Source organism: Carettochelys insculpta, chromosome 20 (assembly GCF_033958435.1).
Source record: "Carettochelys insculpta isolate YL-2023 chromosome 20, ASM3395843v1, whole genome shotgun sequence".
NCBI classification, from domain to species: domain Eukaryota; kingdom Metazoa; phylum Chordata; order Testudines; family Carettochelyidae; genus Carettochelys; species Carettochelys insculpta.
In genome coordinates, this window is record NC_134156.1 from 3228223 (window position 1) to 3249953 (window position 21731).

The window sequence follows — 21731 nt, forward strand, 5'->3', positions numbered from 1 at the left end:
ATGATGTGGGTTTTTCCCATGAAATCTTATGTTCTAATATCCCATTTGTCATTAAGGTTCTACAGGATTCCTCACTACTTTTTAATAAACTATGTTTCAGTTCCTTGTCTCCTCTCAATTCACTTCTGTCCCCGATCTCTACAATATCTTTCTTCTCAATGGTCATGGTTAGCAATGATTTATGAGACACATGATAACAAAAAGCCAGCACCAAATCAGGGTCTGCGAGGGAAAAATTATGATCACAAACATTATAGTGCAGCAAACATAAGTAGAGGACAACTTTTTTAAAAGTTACCTCTGTGACTTAGGGGGTCAGAGCTACACAGGGACTCAAGATTACCTCAGTGCCTCAAAGTAACATTATGGCTACATCTGTGCTGCTGAACCACAGGGTTACATGCTGTAGGGAAAAGCAATCTGTGTCTATGAGTGGTCACTACCTCAGCACAGGGCTGGAGTGAGGTCAACCCCAGCTCATTTCACACAGGTCACTGAAGGGCTATTGGACAGTAATGACTTTCAGCTACTACTGGCCTGGGCTGTATTTGAACTGGTGACCTTGCAGTCAAAGGCTTTGCAGACCACGCTCTGGGGATGAAGCCAACGTGTCTCCATGGCAAAAACTCTTCCGCTTCCTTGGGCACTCAGCATTGTCTTCCGCAGCCCCTTCCTCCAGTGGCTGAAGCTGCAAAGGAGCTCTCCCACCCCGTCGCTTTCTTTCCCGCAGTGGGCTGGAACAGAAGTGACAAGCACCAGGCCCCATTTTGTTTCCTGTAATGGAATCCACTGTAAACGGCTCATCCGCCCAATTTTAAATCAGAAAAATGATTCTACCTCCACCCCTGCCTATGCAAGGCAGAAAGCCGCAGTGCAACACAATGTGTGAGGGAGAGGCAGGGAACAGAGCGGGCTGAATATCTTGGGCTTGTTAACAGCCGTGGAACCTCATGCCCCCATGAGCAGTTAGACTGGCTGGAAATTGTTCAGACCTTTCTTCTGATGGAAAGATTGGGCGTTTTGACTTCAGCCAAAGCTTTTTTTTTAGATTTGAGTTGCCAAAAACTGGGGTGAGGTTTTAAATTTTGAATTAAAAGTTGATTTTTTTTTCCAGGGAGGGACGGAGAAAACCAATTTTCTGATCAAGCCCAATTAGCTGTATAGGTTGTGGGGGAGAGATTCAACTGAGCAGTTCTAATCCCGTCCCGTAGAGGGCAGGTGATCATTTCCATAAAATTACTCTGTGTCCTTATCTTATTTATTAAATGCATAGGAAGAAAATCTCTTGGTTGCCAAACTTTGTACTCATCTGGCAGTGAGGAGGGGTGGGAAGCCAAAGGCCAGGCTTTAGATCTGTGCAGTTCACATTTATACAGCCAGGGTCCTTACCTAGCGGTAATGAAGAATCACAGAATCCCTGGGCTCATTGGTCACTTTGGGTCTGTCTACACAGCATCCTTATTCTGAAATAAACTATGTCAGAATAGCTTTTCCTGGACACTTGGCACTCACGTCTGTGTATTGGGGGCTGGGGGGAGGGATAGTCGGGGAGTGCAGAGCCACACTGACCTAGTGGGAACATCAGGAGGGGCAGCTCGTCAGCAGGAGGGCAGTGTACCTGTCAGGGCTCCTCCACGCACTCTGAGGGGTACTTGCTTTGCACCATCTGCTAGCGTGGAACAGATTGTTCCCCCAACGTTTCAGCTCCATTGTGGGGGCAGAGCTCTGGCTTCTCTTCTGTTCTCCTTTTGGGCATTTTGCCCCTGGAGGAACCTGACTGTATTAAAATACCATCACATTCCAAAATCAGGGAACCCCAAAGGGAGCACTTTAGATTTTTGTCAAAACAAAATATTTTCTTTGACCCAAAACAATTTTTTAAAAGCCCTTTTTCAAAATTTCCAATGAGCTGAAGATCCTGATCTCTCCCACCAGGAGACACCTACTCTCCAGGATGGATAGATGTTGTATCTGCTCTCTGGATAACACCCCCAATCAGCATTTGATCTTTCTTCTGAATGCTGCTTTTTTCCTATGAAAGATGAATCCAGATAGAACCAGAGTGTTAGGAGCAAACGAGTAGGATGGTGAGAGATAATGGTAATTGACTAGTTGAAGGCAGACTCACTGCCAGCTCCACAGAGCTGGATGTTACTTCCTTTTAGATTCTATTGGAACATGCAGGGTTGTCTGACTACGCTGATGCTGCAAGCAGCTGGCAGGAATAAAAGTGGAGTTATTGGCCAGAAAAGCAGCAGCGTAATGAGAGTAACTTGTTTACTCAACATGTTCCTACTGTCTTTAAATTCTAACTGCTGTCTTGGCTCACTAGAACAAATGTTCCCTTTTACTAACCCTGCAGGGGCAGAGGCGGCTGTGGAGGAGTGAGTTGGAGTTTGTTTTGTCTTGGGCACCATCAGCAACATTGCTAGACAAGTTCTACAAGCAGAATCTTTACTACTGGGGGTGATGTGAGAGGCCAAAACACAGAGTTTCAAAACTCAGCTCTCAGAAAACTGAGAGCCTAAATGTCACACTTGGGCACTTCACACGTACCAAAATCAGCATGTGCAAACCTAAAACAGATAACTGGGGGGCTTTGCTCTTAGGGATGTTTGCACCGGAGTTGCTATTTGTGTAATACGCGTGAAACTCATATGAGCTGTGTGTACTTAGGGATGAAATTCTGGCCCCATTTAAATCAATGGGAATTTTGCTATTGGCTTCAGTGAAGCTAAGATTTCACTCCACAATATCTAGTTTGAATACTTTTCCCTTTATTGTGCAATAGGCATATTGTCTGTGGTAAACATTGTGGGAGATCAGAAACTGTGGAATGAAAACACATACAGAACCTTGTGGTGTTAGTTTAAGTCACTTTAATGGGAGCCTAATTGTATGGAAGCTGGTTAGCACAGGGACGTGGTAACTAGGGAATTAGCACTGATTTGCTGTATTGCGCTGTATATTCTAATCTAGGCAATGCACGGTTATGTAGATACTCTTTTCAGTTATTAAATGCCCGTTATCTGCACTAATTCTTACTGAGTGAAACCCTTGTAGAAGTACAGTACATGCAGCCTCTTTGAACATAGCAAATGACTTCATAATAATCGGCCACTAAAAATAAATTACCTAGTTGTTTCCTCGTTGGTGGAGGCAGGCTATCTGAACTGTGTTTGAAGGCATTGTGGCTCTGATTTATAATCAGCCTGCCTGGAGATCAAATAAAAGCAGAATGGGGAATGATGGAAATTACTCAAGGGAGAATCCAGGCTGGGTAATCAACTTTCATATGGCCCTTTTCAGCCCGACTGGGGGAAGCCAAGCTCACAAGCATCTTGCAATGGCTGAGAGTCTGACCATGATCATACCACTCATTCTTTTTTATAAAATAATGAATTACCTTTTGCCAAGTTGTAGCTGCTTGAATTTAAGGACCTCACTGCACTCTACAGGCAGTGCTGACTTTAGCTGCCCAGTTCTACCCTGCCTGCAACAGTTAGGTAAGCATTATAACAATTCTGTGGCCATCTTGATGTTCACAGCTGTCCCTAAGACACAGGTCATAGTGGTCTAAAGTATCATAGAAACAAGAACAGAGCTCAGATCCTTCTGCTTTGAAGCCTAAAAACCCTACCCCATGTGGTAAAAGGAGAATACCTGTTAGCAGTTCAGGTTTTGATTATTGTTTTCAAAGTGCTCAATATTTGGTCCCACAAAAGGACTAGAGTTAAACCAGCACTGGGTGCTTTGGAAAGTCCCTGACTCACGCAGCTGAGCAGCTCTGATTCTGTCCAGTATACAGTGCCGTTGTGCATAGACACACTCATCAGCACAGTGCTCTTGAACGCCTTGTTCTGTTTGAGTTCTTATCTCTTTAGGCCCTTGTCTTTCACAGCAAAGATTTGTCGACTTCCTAGGGGCTCCACGTGGCCTGTTTGTCTGAAGAGGTGAAGGGATGATGAGAATCTGTGTCTGAGGCTAGGTCTACACGACAGGTTTTTTTGATGTTACTTATTTCAGTGTTCTAATGTTGAAGCACGTAATGTTGGAAAACTGCATTCACACAACCACAGCATTGAGTAAGGGAGTGTTCTTATTTGAAGGGAATGGCTCCAGCACTACCGTCCTCTAGAGCAAGAGAGGGAGAGAGACTGTTTGGAGGGCAAAGCATCGTCCCTTATCTCACGATTTGTTGTTTGCCTGGTGCAAAGATGGGAGACTGGGATACTCTGGTGTTGGATAGGCCCCGTCATGGATCCAGTGACATTGGGGGAGACTTTAGATGGAGACTTTTGGGAGTTAAGTTCTTAAATTATTGTTGGCTGTTTGGAGAGAGTTTAGAGAAGAGCCACAAGACTGATTAAAGGATTGGAAAACCTGCCCCACAGTAATAAGATTGAGGTCTTTGACTCTAACAAAGATGTATGAGGCACATGGACCACATCAGGACTGGATGTAAATTGCCATAGTTCATAGAGAATGGCCTCTTGGGGGATCAGATCTTGGTGAGATCAGAATCAGGTGCTGGTGGGTGCAACTCACCCCTTCTCCCCTTGCCCTCATGAGCTCATTGAGGTGAATTCAACCTGTCACAGTGGTGGAATCCAAGCGTTGAGGCCAACGGGCCAGCTCCTCCGCTGGTGTAGATTGGCATGTACCAAAGACAGCGGAGCTAAGGTGATTTACACTAACTGGGGATATGGTGCGGTAGAGTTGCACAAGGACAGAGAAGGAGATGACTATACCCTTAGATTCCCAGAGATTGACTGTGGAACTTAAGAGCATGGCTTTCACAACTTCTTACATTGGGAGGCACCAAGGCCATTGGAAACAGGAACTGGTCAGCTGGAGTAAAAGGCAGAGAATCCAAACTCCACACTGGTCATTGGGCGAGTCGATCTTCTGACACCGCATCTCACCCTATCATGCTACCCCTCTGTGTTTGATGCTGCTCCCCTGCAGGGAGCACAAAGGACCTTTTCTCTCTTACATCTGGGTACCATTTGACTTATTTTTCAATACACTTATTTTCCTATAAAAAGATTAAATTCAGAGGGTAAAGGTACAAGAGAGATAAGGAACATGCTGTCAGGGGAATGCATAAAAGAAGATGATGTTACAGCTATATTAATAACAAAACATGGCTTACAGGATGCCTTGGCGCATTGTGCTGGGAGGGTTTTTTTTTCATTTTTTTTCTGTGCTGCTGATTGAGGTATATTTTGGCCCATGGGGTCTAACGGCTTCTCCCATGCACATGCTGAACTCACACTAACTGTACTGGAAGTTATGTATATATATTGAGAGAACAGATCCCCCTTTATGCCTTCAGGAAGGGCTGGTGTATGATTTATGGGCAGGGAGGGGAGTACAGAATATAGAAAGTGCCAAATTAGAGAGGGTCTGGAAAATGAAACGACAAGGTGAAACCTGGGAGCCTTCAGAATTAATTACTGAAACAACAGGGCCACGGCAGAGTGATGGGAGGTTGGAATGGTTGCTCCAGCCAGCTTCGGGTGCGAAGGTATATTGGTTCATGCCTCAGAGTTTTCATCTTGGAGCTGACAGGGTGATAATTCAATCCCATAAAGTAGCAAATTATCACTGACTTTTTGGTATTAATTTCTCTCTCCAACAGACAGCATAAAAAACCCTTTTCCTCAAGGCCTCAGAATAGGGAGAAATTACAATGGCCAGGATGACTTATGGGTTTATCTCAGAAGACATCCTATAAATAACACCTGAGGATCTAAAGTCATTAAATAAATCTTATGATTCACCCCACATCCAAATTGTACAATGTCTCCAATGGCCTTCATGAAAGTATGTCGTCTTTCCCCCCTTGTGGGCATGCAACACGTGCGATTGTACAATTACCCACCTCTGTCTCCAAAGCAGGGTATGTGCGGGTACTACTAATACTCACTTCTTCCGAAGCACACAAAGGGCCATGCAGAGGGTGATTAGTATATTTGGTCCAGAGGTGATACGTTGCTCACCATTCTTAAAGAGTCATTGTCCTGACAGCTCCATTAATAGCTGTAATTTCTCACTCTGATGGGTGGCCTGAGGGCCTGTCACTAAATGCACACCACCGTTCAGTAAGGATCCTGTACTGATACTGGCCTTTGAAGTCTGAGGGGTGGCCTCTATGCTTGTTTCATCTGCACAGTGTTTCCCTACCTTTCTCATCCGTTTCTGTTCCAGCTGTGTTCGGGCCAGTCACTTGGGCCCTGGAGTTGGAGTGAGTTCAGAAATGAGCTGCAGGTGGCTTGTCCTTCCCCAGTTCTGGGCCTGTTGGAGGCCAGGTTGGCCCATGGGGTGCTTAGAGTGGCCCCAAAGCTGCCCTAAATTATGCTCTGGTTCCCTGAGTCTTAGTGTATGTCTTCAATATGTGGAAAATCAACCTGTTCAGGACTGATCTTTTGGGGTTCGATTTTGCGCACCTAGTGAGGGTGCACAAAATCGAACTATCTGGGGTCGACAGTCAACCCCTGTACTCCTCAATATCACAAGGAGAAAGTGAGGTCAAATGGAGAGTTTCTCTCGATGATCTCCCTCTGTGGGGATGGCCAGAAAAGTCCATTGTAGAAAAGACAATTCTAGTTATGCAGTTGCCATAGCTGGAAATGTATATCTACAATCGCCTTTAATGCCTAGCATAGACCTGCTGTTAGGATATGTTTATGCTGCAATGCGGAAAGGACAAGTCGGCACATCAGAGCTAACGCTGAGCCAGGTAGCCTGCTACGTCTGCTGTTTTATTTTGATAGACAAATAAAGACTGTTTTCTCCTAGCCTAATTTATCTACATTTCCGCATGGATCACGCTTGTACTGTTGAGTATACAGCCACTACAAATGGGAGTTTGCTTTAGAAAGCATCACAGTTTGGTAAATTTGGTACCAGTTGCTAGAATGATGTGAGCATCGAAATGGGGGGTGTGAAGCTGTGGAGGGGAGTTAAAGGTTAGTGAGAAAGAGGCTTTGTACTGATGGTTTGGATTCAAGTGCCATTTTCTGCTGAATACATTAACAACAGGCCCTGCTAGTGACGTGCCAATTCCCTCTACCCTTCAAAGGCTGAAATAACTTTCTCCCGTAGCGCGGGGATGACAAAGGGCCAGGCAAACCCCTTCCAAAGCACATCGAATCTATGATAAACTTCATAATTAGCTTCTGTAATAAAGTACTTAATCTGAATAAATGCTCTTACTAATTACAACAGGAAGTTTTGTCAGAGCTGTTTACCTACTGCTGAGACTAAGAGCTCTTCACCGGCTCTGGGAACCAATATCCACTAGGGCCTGTATCTCGACAGGAGCCCGGGGTCTCAATTAGCCCTGGCAAATGCGAATGAAAACAATTCTCGGTTTTCTCATTAAAAGATGAAAGAGGAGGGCTTCCCTTTTAAACACCCAGTGATAATTTTGCTACTGCTGTGAAGAAGAAAGTGCTCCTCTTTCATGGCCCCTGATTATGAAAGACAATGGGATTAGTTCAAACCCAATTGAGAGGCCTTGGTGACTCCTTTGCCAGCTAAATTGCCAGCGAGGGTGGATAATGGGAGATTGATTAGGGTTAATAGACTTATTTCCACAGGTCACACCGCACAGCACTCTGGGTTGTGGCGCTCCAAAACATATTATCGCAAGCCATAAATCAAGCGGCTCAGAGGCAGTTCAGGCTGGCCTCCCTCTGAATAGTTGGCTAACAATTGACTTTTGTCTCTCTGTTGCTAGTGCCTACCATTCCTTGCCTCACGACTCCTGGCAGTGCCCAGTCCGGAGGGGTTCTGACCTCCTGGATGCCCTCAACGCCCTTTAAGTTAATTGTAGTGCTGGGCGTGCCTGGTGTTTTACAGGATCAGGGCCCTCCATGCTGCCTCAGGATGATTCTGTCAGGTGGGAGGTGCGGGGGCGCAGGAGGGGAAGTGAGCTGTTGGTTTATTTTATACGTGGATGTTAACGGAACGCTTCAAAACAGCTCCATAGAATGCCCAGGGTTTTTTTTTTTTCTCTCTTCATTTCTAAGGTTATGGCATGATGCTCTCCTAGGGCTGGCACTGCTGTGGGAGGCTACCAGTCTGGCCTGCGCTCAGGCAGCAAACTGACAACAGTTGGGTGAGATTTAGGAAAGGGGGGTGGAGAGGAGGAAGAATTCCCTCCCCTGCTGTCAACACTAGTTAGCCAACAGCATATAAATCTGGACTAGAGAGTGGCAGATTATACTGAGCACTTGGCATAAATCGGCTCTGGGAACTAGTTTTTTACAAAGTAAAACCCACATTAAATGGAGTGGTTTATACATCAGTTTTTTGGACTATTTTTCACCTGAAGAAAACCCGGGCCGCTGCTCCCTAGTGGAAGGAGAAGGTGGAAAAAGAACAACAGCTGAGAGAATTTTCTCATGTGATGGGCCAGATTCTGATTTCACTCACACCAGTGTAAAGCTCTGAGTGGAAAACTGTTCCAAAATGCTAATGATCTGCATTGACATCCACGTAACTGAGATCCAGACTCAAGATTTTTCACATTTACTCTTCAATTAGAAACAAACAGAAGTTCCATAGCACGCAGTATTGTCACAATGCAATTCACTGTCCTCATCCCTCCAGCCACTTACAAAAGAAATACTGCAATAAAGACACAAGGCCGCACCTTCTTGCAACAGTGGTGATGCTACAGCATTTTGAACGTTTGCTGCTGCATATCAAATTATTATTGAAGTGTCATCATCAATACACTCAGCTAAAGCCAGACAAATTTCAGTTAGTACTTAAGCACCATTTTCATAACAGGGACGGTGATTAACCCATGGAAAAAAACCTACCAAGATCAGTGATGAATTTTAATTCTTTTGTCTCAAGATCAGCATAGATGCCTTTCTAGACGCCATACGTCAGTCACACAGAAGTGGATGGGCTAAATATCAGACTAGTTGAGTGAGACTTTTATGGACTATTTCATAGAGGATGCCAGACTCAGTGGTCTAAGGAGGCTGTCTCCTAGCATTGAAACCTGGAGGTTATTTTTATAAAGAGCGGTCATGAGCCTACACTTTCCCATTCCTTTCTCCACTGCAACTTCTATACCACATGGCAGGATGTTCTGCAGGCTTCTCTCCCCAGGGAGTCTAAGGTGATTCTCTCAGATGTTTCTCCTTAGGCAGGTACATTCCTGAAAACAGTTGTGATTTCTAGTTATGAATAAAAAGGCCCACAGTTCACATTGGCTTATAAATCATTAGAAAATCTTTCAAGGCAAGCACAGTGTGTGGGATGTAGGAGTTGAGGGGGAGGAATGGTTCTGAAAACTCTCTCATGTGCTTCTTCAATAATCATCATTAAGCTTATTGCAGCTTTTGTGTGGATTTTAACCATCTCAGGTTAGTCATCAAATAAAAATCCCATGGTCAAACTCTTCTGGAAGAAACCCCACAATAAACATTACTCTCAGTTGTACAACAGGGAGGTGACTGTTATGAAAGAAGAGATATGGGAAGAATCATAGGTTTCAAGCATTGTCCTTCATTAATATCTTCAATAAACAAACAACCGTGCTGGGATAGTATTTCCTCTTACACACTCACCATTATCACTTAACTAAATTCCACATGAAAGCATACTTGTCATAAACCATTTCGACGACTAGCCAGAGTTAATATATTAGCACTCATTTCATTTGCATTTTAATGGTGAGACTACACTTTCAAATAAACGACTGCACTCCATCAAAGAATTACTTGTTTCACTGTAATGCTTCTTTCCCATGTGGGAATCATGTGGAGCAGAGCTTGAAACAACCACTTCAGCAGCTCAAACAGAACCACGAGCTTCAGGAATATCAGCCTCCTGCTTTATAGTTTAATTTTTTATTAAGGGGAAGAAAAATAGCAGCATAAAAAATATATATGTGATGTCTTGCTTTGTAGTGGAGGGTGACATTGATTATGTAATTCCAGTTCACTTGTTTGTTATTTCAACTGACTCCTCTGGTTCGTGTAGAATAACTAAGAATTATAGGTGGCCTAGCAGAAAACCTGTGGGTACAAAGCACTGGAGAATTCCGGAGCTAGACAATCCTGATCTCAGCACTGTAGCTCAAGGCCCTTCTCTGTTTTCAAGCTGGATTCCACATCATGTTAATACCCAAAGTCTTTCTGCTTTTGACAAGCTGGGTTGGAGGGAACCCAGAGCGCCTACATGTATGTGGATGTGATATTCTGACAGCTGCTATCTGGTCAATGCTTGGGATTGAAATGAATGCCTCCAGGACTAAAACAAACAAACAAACAAACCCCACAGGCCCTCATAGCTTAAGCTCCTATTCTCTGTGGATCAGGCCCAGTGGGCACCGCACACAGACTGACTAACAAGTTATACTGCCTTCTCTGGTGCCAGAGAAAGCAGGACAAACATCAGAGGAACTAGAAATGCCCTCTGAAAGGGAAGGAGAAGCAGCCTGTAGCTGTCTGATGTAAAAGGGCCACCTGACCCCATTTAAAAAGCAGATTCCAAAGGGAAAGCTGGAGGAGTCTACTTTGGCTGTGAACTGCCCCGTGTGATTGATGGGGATGAAACTGTCAGAGCAGGTCTGGTCTATTTCCCCCTGAACTCAAAAGATAGGACAAGGAGAGCTGCTCCTAAGCTATGTCTAGATTACAGGGATTTGCTGGCTGAAGTTTGAATTGGAAGATACCTTCTGAGAAAACTTTCTGTCTACAGAGCATGACCAGACTGCAAAGCAGAGAGCAGCTGGACTGTCCAGCTCCTCTACTGGCAAAACGGCCATCTAGAACCACAGCAGACAGGGTCGTGTGGCACCCTGGAATGTTTGTGTGTGTGTTTTGTCAGCAGATCTCTGTCGACAGAGGCGTTTTTCCTCGTGGTGAGTAGGGTATGGCTGTCAAAGAGCTGCGTTCTGTCAATTTACTGTCGACAGAATGCACGTGGGTATCTGGATGCTCCCCAGGTTTTGTCCACAAAACTGCTATTTTGTCGACACAACCCTTTAGTCTAGACATAGCCCTGGAGGAGAGGCTGACTGCCAATCTTTCTGAAGATCAGAGATCCAGGTGGAAGAAACTAGGAGCTTCTGAGATAATTACATCCCTAGATTCTGTTTATATGGTAATAATCTTGATACTTTTGAAAATCAGTTGCTTCCTGTGTTTAAAGTTGCCCTCACAGTTCACACTCACTACTGAGCTCCTATTGAAAAGTACTCAGACAAAAGCAGTGGACTGGCTAGTGGAGTCAGAACCACCAAGAGCCTGGGAAGGACTAGAAGGAAGAATTGTAGGACTGGCCAGGGGAGACATGATGCTAGAGCAAAGGAGGCAGATGACACTTCAGGTCAGGATGCAATGGAAGCTTATGAAGAAAAACTTGCATAAAGCATGTCAGAGTCATAACAAGCTGTAGTTACAGATGTTAGCCCTTCATTTTTGGGGATAGCACATTTAAATATTGAGGAAAAAAATGTCCTTGTTTTTAAAATATTAGGTTTTAAACCAGCATGGAACAAAGAGAAACAAACACCAGGAGATGATATGCATTACCTTAATTTCACTCGAGGCCATGTATTGATTTATTAAATGCCTCTATTGAATCAAACAGAAAAGGAATCAACACACACAGCGTCCTGCCAGTTGATGTTAAGTTTAACTGGTCTATTGCTCACCTCAGTCCATTGATCAGGCATACTAAGTGCAAGGGAGAAACCAGGTTCTGTTTGGTCTGGACCAAGATTCTTGCACAGTGATGATGGCAAGAAGAACCCAATTTTACAACTTTGCACCCATCTTTTTGTACGTTTCAGTCCATGACTCTAGTCCTACCCCACACACCCAGGACGCTATGATCATGAGCCATCACCCTTGTCCCAGGACTCTGTAGGTGCATGCGTTATCAGCTAATAGCAGACAGGACTTTGATCTTCTCTTGATGGGGCCTCTTCTCTGTCTTGGGTGGATTCTTTTGCAGGTCTCAGGTCTTCTTATTTGCTGGCCATCGAGGTGCTGCTGGCAGCTGGTCATCCAGATGGGCTGGCTTCCAGGACTGATACCATTGCACACACCCATGTTCACACTTTTAAATGGAATTGCAGACACACCTAACTTTCAAAAATGGAGTTTCAGTTACAATAACAAATTCTTGCGAGGTAATTCTTAACAAGCTACTAACAAATCGTTACACTATGGCCGTTTCTGCACAGGCCACTTTCTTCGAAAAAGGCATGGTAATACACGGCCTGAAATATGCTAATGAGGCTTGGATGCAAATTCCCTGTGCCTCATTAGCATAACGTCACATGATTTGGAGTCTGGAAGACCGTTCTTCTAGACTCCAAAATGCCGTTTAGAAGTGTGGCCCCCGGGGGGTCTTCTGGAAGGAAGTCCTTCTTCCGGAGGCCTCTTCTTTGCAAAAATTTTTGGGAAGAAGGGGCCTCCGGAAGAAGGACTTCCTTCCGGAAGCTCCCCTGGAGCCGCACTTCTACACTGTGTTTTGGAGTCTGGAAGAACAGTCTTCCGGACTCCAAATCACGTGCCATTATGCTAATGAGGCATGGGGAATTTGCATCCACACCTCATTAACATATTTTGGGCCATGTATTACCATGCCACTTTCGAAGAAAGTGGCCTGTGTAGAAACGGCCTATGAGATTAATACAAAGTTTCTATAAGTTATTATCAAACAAAAGTTTCTATATGATGGAATGTTGCAAAGGTCATACAGACAATAACTGTTACAAAGCTTACAGAAAGTTACAGAACTGAAAAGGCTATATCAGTAATGAAGTTGCAGATGTATTCATATTATTCTGGCTTAGGCAGAGGCTTTGCATAACAATATGCAAGAGAAAGACCTCAGATCAGGCAGGCATTTTATCTCCCATGTTTTTTACTAACCCACTGGTGAGTGTTATAGGTCCTGCTTCTGTCTTGAAGCCACAGAGGATATTAGTTTGTTATAGCCACAGTTGGCTTTTTAGCTCAAGTTCAGCATTTCATGCTTTCAGCTGTGGAGGTCCCCCGTTCAATACCCAGTGTGGCACAGCCATACCCTATCCACCCTGCTTTGGGTGACATGTTGGCTGGAAGGAGCAGCAGTTCAGATTCTCACATAATAGCTCAACCATTACTGGTTTATCAGCCTAGATGAACTCTCTTCACGAACAGCCTTTCTTACAGTGTTTCATTGTGCTTCGTTCCAGTCTCCTTCCAGAAATGCAGAGGGAATTAGCAGAAGAAAAGGTCACCAAATGTTTTCTAGCCTCTAACTGTTCATCCACAGTTCTGATCCTTTCCCAGCTAGACTTGCCAGTGCTGGCGCGTCTTTCTGCTGGATTTCAGGCAGGAAAGCCATTTCTCCCCTCGTATAATGGCAGTGAAAATCCAAGTGGCCACTGTTCCCAAATGCTGCTTCACTCTTAATCATCAGTGAAACAAACAGTCATACAGGCACTGGTTATGAGGAGAGTTGGTACCCAGCTCCAAAGCTTGAATCTAGGCAAAGATCTGAGGATGACTGTAGTTTGGATCTGGTATCTGACTGGGGCCCATTTCTATATGAAACAAATGCATCCATTCTCACAGCACACAGATCCTGCTTAATTGCCATTGGGATTCCATTAGCTAGAAAAACCTGCAAAACATAAAACCACAGGGGCTGGCTAGACAGCACCACGGTGCCCTGAAACTACCATCAGAAGAGACTTAAATCAATTTCTGTTCAAACTGGAACAAAACTCAAGTGTCAGCCTGCATTCATTGATAGGAATGATGCGGGGATGAGCGACAAGCTTGTGTACATTAAAAAAAAAATCCTGTGCATTACCCCTTGCCTTAAATCAAGGCAGGGCAACGTGGAGCGGTCAAGCTGCGTGACCTGTGATAATGAAGGATGCCAGAAAATTGTAAAACATGAACTATTCGCAGAGATAACGGGAATCCCTTGCAGCATTCTTCACCCTTTGTTACAAATTAACATTGTATTGGCAGACTCAACAGCAAGTCTCTAAAGCAACCGGCTTTGCCTGACTGTGGAAGGGCAGCATTGTGGCTTAAGATTTGTGAGCATATACTGGACAAACTAGTTATTGATTCAAGACCATTTCATTTAAAGGGGAAGTTTAGCACTGGAGAAATGCACCAGGCTGACAGCCCTAGGCGCTGATATGGACCAGGGACAGGACAGGCAGCATCCCGGTGCCTAGCCCTATAGGAGTGAGGTACTGCTAGGGGTCAGAGGGCAGCACATGAGCCGTGCCAACACCAGTAGTGAGAGGTGGGTGGGTTGTGCTTCTGACCTCTGACTGCTGGGAGCTACACTCTGACCTCTCAACCCCGTTTTACACAAGATGCAGGGAAATAATTACTTTTACTCACTACTAGCAGGGTCTGGCAACAAACCAGCTGGTGCTGGTTGACTTGGACAGTCATGCAAATCTCCAGGCAATATGCTTAGCCCTTCCACTACACCCTCCCTGAAGCACCTCCTCTTCTGCCCCTCCGACTCCTTCTTCTGATGGCCCCACTCAAAGCCAGGTGTCCCGGCTCTAGTCTCCAGGGAGTGATGGGTGGCTACATCCCTGTTCTGCTCTGTCAGGGCAGTGGGGCATGAGGGCAGCCAGCAGGCTCTACTCCCATTCCATTGTGGTTTCAGAAGGTCAGGCAGGAGCCTCTTTCTTGCCTGTCCCTACCTCACATGCAGGCCTAAAGGTGGGAGGGGAAAAGCCGCTCAGGTTTATGGGCATGTAATCTCATTCTGTCCTAGTGCAGGAGCCACTGCAGCGTGTGGACTTCCCAACCAGCTGCTGAAGGTTAAGCCACTTTGCATCCTGATGGGTTGCGGAGAGAGCACTAGACCCACCTGGCACCTCTCCCAAAGGAGGTGCCAGTCAGCTTCTCATGCAGCACTGCAGGGAAGAGAAATGTGTTCCCACAGGGGAACAGGACCAGGGCCAAAGGGAATCAGCAGCCAGGCAGCCAGATCATTTCGCTACACAGACGATATACAAGGGGGAGCCACGGGCTTAGACATCTGAGAACCCCATTGCATCCTTATGCCAGGTAATTAGATGCCCACGTTCTAACATTTGATTGCTCTCATAATTGACATGACTATACAATTAAACGCTGCTTTTCAAAAAAAAAAATTGTCCTTTAGTTTGTGCGCCTGCTAAGGAAGACATAGACAGAGCTTCAGGGTTTGTCCACACAGAGCTGGATACTGCGTGTGTGATTTCTAATGTCCTGAGCCTTCAGTGCTTGGTGTGGTCCTGCTGGTGAGCACTAAAGGTTACCTAGTGTGCCTTCATTAGGGTGTTTGCCACAATATTATGGTAAACCAGAATTCACACCAGCAGAATCTACAAGACCAATTAATGTGCAGCCTCTTAGTGTGCATTAGAAATCACACACTAATAGGCTGCATTACCTTCCCCTGCCCACGCTCCAGGCAAACAGAAGCCCAAAGAGTCTAGATCTTGGGTTCCCAAACTGGAGTTTACAGCCCCCCTGGAAGAAGGATCAGGAAGAGCTTTCAGGGGGTTGTGATCACCCTGCCCTGGTCATATGTCAAAAAAGGGAATGGTTGGGTGGAGGAATTGTGGGGATCTGGGGGGATTTTGGTCTGAGCTAAATCAAGAAGCACCAGTTGAGACACTTACAGCAAAGGGAAAAAAACAAGTTTTACAAACACCTCTCCCTGTTCCCAGCAGAAGATGACTTATTTGGCTTTTCCTGAGAGCTGTCAGACACCCACCGGCAGAAGTGGGGGGCATGCTACATTTGGAAAAGCAATAGTATTGGTTCAGCGGAGTTCCACCAGAATTCTCCCACTCCCCTCCTTCGTCCATGCCTACAAGGACCGTAGGAAACCTCTGCATAGGAGAGGATGCTGACTTTGATTTGTGGTGTCAGTTAGTCCTTCGCTGTAATTCAAACCTTTTCTCCTTCCGTGTCATGATGTCAGCCTAGGAGAGGTACACCTGCAGATTCAGCAGCTCTGTATTTACTTGCAGGGTGACTAGCATCAGAGGGGCAGCCGTGTTAGTCTGTGGTCTGGGCTTTTGTGTACTTTTATCTCCAGCATTTCTTACCAGGGGGTTCTGACCCAAAAGGGAGTTGCAGGGGGTTGACAAAAGTATTTTAGGGGTCTGTGGTGTTGCCACCCTTACTTTTGCACTGCCTTCAGAGCTGGGTGGCCAGAGAGAGGAGGCTAGCAGCCAGACATCCAGCTCTGAAGGTGGAACTCTGTCCAAAATAACAGAGAAGTAAGGGTGGCGAGACCATTCCATACTATCCTTACTTCTGCCCTGGTGCTGGTGGTGTCTCTGCCTTCAGAGCTGGGCTGCCTAGCTCTGAAGGCAGAGCTGCTTTCAACAGCAGCGAAGAAGTAAGGGTAGCAGTATGGCGATCCCCTCCCCTACAATAACCTTACAATCGTCCCACAACTCCTTTTTGGGTCAGGACCCCTACAATTACACCACCCATGAAATTTCAGGTTTAAGTAGCTGAACTCATGAAATGAAATCCCATGGCTGTGAAAATGACCAAAATCAACGGTGAATTGGGTAGGGCTATAATCATCAGGTGTACTTTCTGACCTGAAAGTTTATGAATCATCAGAAGAAGAACTCCACTGGACACAAAGAAAATGCAAGAAGATAGGTCAAAAGACCCCTTTTCTTTAAAAGAAAACCAAGCCCCATGGCTTGAGGCTGGTATTTTTATACTCCCCAAAATTAAGGTGACAAAGATAAATTCAGGTGACAACCTCTCCCAATTCTGCTTTTCAGCCTGGCTTTAATGCTAATAAGTCCTTGGGTTTGAATGATTGCACTGCGCTGTCTTTGCATTTAAATGGGAAGGTAGCTCACATTTTATGTGTTGCTTTATGGGAGGGTCTTTGCATCCTTAATACCTAGCCATTCAATAATACTCTGCTTTGCAGGACCCTGGAGACTACCTTCCAAGCAGTATTGGTTCTTTTATTTCCAACACAGGAGTAGTTAAGAAACTGTCTACACATCAATGACAAATTATTGCAATCTGAACAAGAAATAGAGCAATAAAAATCGCACTGGCTGAAAACTTAAAAGAAGCTACAGGCACAAAAAAGAAGAAAAATCTCCAATTCTCTCAAATGAAACAATGTAGCTAATTGGTATAAATGAGTGACTCTTGAAAAACAGGCCTGGAGATTAATTGCAAGTTCTTGTCTTTCTATCATTAGCTCCTGCAGCTCCATTTGCAGTATTGTGAAGACTCCTTCAGCCCTTTCCAACACAAGCTGCTGATTTCTGAGCACTTGTCCCCTAGCTGTAGACATGCACAGTTTACAGCTAAGGTTTGCTGTGTCAAAACACACTCACGTACAATCGTGTTCCATTTGAGATATTTTGTATACCTTAAAAAACCAACCAAACAAAAAACAAAAACAGCCAAAAGTTGCCTGGGTGTGTTGGTTTGGTTTTAGACTCTCCATATGGAGGACTCATCTGGACACGCCTTAGGGTTATAGGAGAAACGGGAGGAAGCCAGCACATTTCCCTATTTCTGTCCTTGATACAGCCAGTTGTGGTAGTCCATTCTGAGGTTTGGAACTGCTCAGTTTTGAGTTTGGGAAGTATAATTGCCTCCGCTGCAGGAATGGCTGGGTGAAGGTCTATGGCCCGTACTATTAAGGAGGTCAGACTAGACCGGGCTGCAAAATATGGCCTGTGGACTGGATCTAGCCCATCTAACATTTCTATATGGCCCACGGTGCCGCCAGTCTGTCTGTTGCCATGCCCCCATGCTGCTGATGGAAGCAGCCAACTCCTGCAGCCATATGTCTGCACGCTGTATGTGAGAGGGGGCTGTGGGTCGCCATGCACTCCATTAGGACCCCTGTGGCCATGGGCCCTGAATGCCCTGCATGCTCACCAACTGTTCCTCTGGTTAGAGTGTACGTCCCTGAACCTGTGATAGGGGCAGACATTTGCTTGTTCCTCAAGAGCCGTGTCTACACATGCACGCTACTTCGAAGTAGCGGCACTAACTTCGAAATAGCACCCGTCACGGCTACACGCGCCGGGCGCTATTTCGAAGTTAACTTCGACGTTAGGCGGCGAGACGTCGAAGTCGCTAACCCCATGAGGGGATAGGAATAGCGCCCTATTTCGACATTCAATGTCGAAGTAGGGACCGTGTAGTCGTTGCGCATCCCGCAACTTCGAAATAGCGGGGTCCGCCATGGCGACCATCAGCTGAGGGGTTGAGAGACGCTCTCTCTCGAGCCCCTGTGGGGCTCTATGGTCACCGTGGGCAGCAGCCCTTAGCCCAGGGCTTCTGGCTGCTGCTGCGGCAGCTGGGGATCCATGCTGCAGGCACAGGGTCTGCAACCAGTTGTCAGCTCTGTGTATCTTGTGTTGTTTCGTGCAACTGTGTCTGGGAGGGGCCCTTTAAGGGAGCGGCTTGCTGTTGAGTCCGCCCTGTGACCCTGTCTGCAGCTGTGCCTGGCACCCTTATTTTGATGTGTGCTACTTTGGCATGTAGACGTTCCCTCGCAGCGCCTATTTCGATGTGGTGCCGCGCAACGTCGAAGTTGAACATCGACGTTGCCAGCCCTGGAGGACGTGTAGACGTTATTTCGATGTTGCTACATCGAAATAAGCTATTTCGATATAGGCTTCATGTGTAGACGTAGCCAAGAGCAGCAGATCCCCTAAAGTTTGTTCCAGCTACCCAAAGAGAAGAACTCTACCCTGTGTGAACTCTGCAAGAGGTGAGCCAATCAGCATATGTGGATCCATGAAGAGCCACCCCAGACCTATGCCTCAAAATTCCCACCAAACTTTTGTTAAGGTTATCAAAGGCATTATCCTGAAGTGGAGATCTCCAAAACAAATGTTCATCTCACAGAGTTAGAGTTGTTTCATAATCTTGGATTTCGACATTCCTGACCTGTGCAGGAGCTCAGAATGTGAGCCCTGATCTTGAATCAACTTGTGCAAAAGCCCACTCCCCGTCTTTATAGTAGATGAACCCCAAGCTCCAGAGCTCTAAGCTTGGGAGAGCTTGAGACCTGGATCCAGATGGAACTTTGGAGATGTAATGAGGGTTACAACCCATTACCCATCCCTTTTTGCTTTTCAATGAAATCTTTGATCCATTGGGAAATGGACATAAGACTAAAATGCTTATAGAAGCAATAGACTAACAGACTGCATCTGATGAAGCGGGTCTTTGCCCGCGAAAGCTTATGCTCCAAAATATCTGTCAGTCTATGAGGTGCCTCAGGACTTCTTGTTGTTTTTGAAGATACAGATTAACTTGGCCACTCCTCTGATACATACAGAAGCAATAAAATTTCTTGAAGAGTACTTGGTCTGTATCTTATATGAATATTTCCAACTATAGCTGAAGAGGATTCCGTGCCAGGGTTTTTTCTCTGGTTTATGCAACAAGACAGACTCTATACGTATAAAGGAAGTAATATTTGCGCTGATGGAGAACAGAGGGTGTGAGTCAGTCTTTTCCTTGTGTACTTTCCTTCAGGAAACAATGAATATGGTGGTAAAACTGATTATGTGTCTGGCAACAATTCCTCTTGGGCCCACACAAGGACTGGAAGCCATGCTGTGATCACAGGTAGAAATACTGCAGTTGACAAAGGGATAGCAGTCCGCTTCCTTTTCTTTTGATCTCATGCTTTTAAAGTATGGCAGTGTCTGACATATGCCAGAAATGTATGCTACAACCTACAAGCACTCTGGGGGCAGGGGAATCTGTGTGAGACAGTGGCACTGGGGAACCAATGAAACCACAAAGCAACCAAGTCATTGTTCAAGAAACAATCTTTACATTTCTGCCGACAATTAGGCCTATTCAGAGACAAATTCTAATCCCTGAGAACAGCTCTTTGCATCACAGTGAAGCTACAATGGACTGGGGAGGAGAACTCCTCCTGACATGGAGCGAGGGTGCAGAGTTGCAGAAAACACTGTCAGTGAAGCCATGGGGCAGTGTTTCCTGTAAGCTGAGTGCTCAGACAGCTGCTGAGGACAAATTTAGTTGCCTCCCAGCTGATTAGCAGAGCACCCACAGCTGGCAGCAGGTGTTTGCATTGGTGGGGTGCACAGCAGCACATGCCGTGGTGCACATAACAAGATTTATTCTGCCCACAGATGGAAAAAATAGAGGAGACATTGCCACAGAGCCACTGAAACTAGAACTGTGTGATTAATGAATAGTTCTGGTTTTCTGGAAATTCAATAATTTTTCCTTTCAAACCAAAACCCATTTTTTCACCTTTTCCAGTGACTCAAGTTAAACAAAATTGTATTTTTTTCCTACCTGAACTGAAACATCTTGCTTGTAGTTTGAGCACTTTTAATTTTTTTTAAAATTAACAGAACTAAAATTAGAGGAATTTAGGAGATGAAAGGTTATTTCATATTGAAAAGTCAGAATGCTTTGAAACAAACTCTTTTCATTTTTTCAGAAGTTTGTTTTTCAACCAAAATAACGGGGCAAAAATCAACATAAATTTGGGAAATGTTTTGATATTGCTGAATCTACATTTTTAGCCAAAATGCTGTTTTGGTACTATCACCATGCACAGTCCTGATGGAGACACATGGCATTTGAAGGACCACTTTTACAGGGATTTAGGAAAATGGAAATTCAAGTGAAATGTTCAAGATTTGTTTCACTTGAGTGTGAAACCCTGAGATTTGCATTGTAAATTTCCTCAGAGTTTGGAATTTGGTTCTGTTTCATTCCAATCCTTTCAGAGCCTGACCTGAGTTTTGGCTTGGAAACTAAGCTGATGCTGGGCCAGTCTAACATGGCCTTGGGCTTCATTGCAGATCTCTAGCTGTGGAGATCAATCAAATACATCATAAGTTTACAAAGGATATGGAATATGTCTGCAGAGAATAAGGATGCCATTCCATTGACACATGGACAACATGTGTGACAAGGTCATCCCATCTCAAAAGATACTATAAATTTAATTTCCTGAGTGCACGCAAAGGAGTAGAGATGCTGGGGTCATTAGACTGATCAAAAGCATATAGTGATTCCCTGTGCAGTTCCTTAACTGCCATAGAGTTATCAGTCTTCCTTTTAAATCTTCCATTCTATGCACCCAGAAAGGCCTCGGGCTGCTAACTAGCCCAGGGTCTAATCCTGAACAATACTGAACAGCCTCATCTACTTCTGAAGGAAGTTGATGGTCCTCAGCATCGGCAGAGAGCAGGAACCGATCTGAGCAGAGGGGCAAGCCAAAACCTATGTACTTGTTAGCCTTCTTACGAAGTCATAAGTGACTCACAGGTCCTTGGCACAGGGATGAGTTTCATCCAGGTGGCGTTCAGAACTTTGGAGGCTCAGGTTGTTAGGACCCAACCCAGCTCTCAGTGTAATCAGTGGCAAAACTCCAAGGTCCAAGCTCTTCAAAGGTATTTAGGCACATAAATTCCATTGATTTCAGTGGGAGTTGAGTACCTAAATACCTTTGAAGAGTTGGGCCTCAGTGACTTTGGTTGACAGTTCAGACTTCTTCCCATCTTATTTGATTTCTGGCTGCATTGTTGCAATACCTTTTGCCACTTATATTATTTTAGGCATTGGCGCTTTCCTTGGGAAACCTGTTTTCATTGACTGAAGGCCATTATTGCACATTCCTCTGCCAGCCATCCGAGCCAGTTTCTCCAGGTAGCAGTGAAGTGA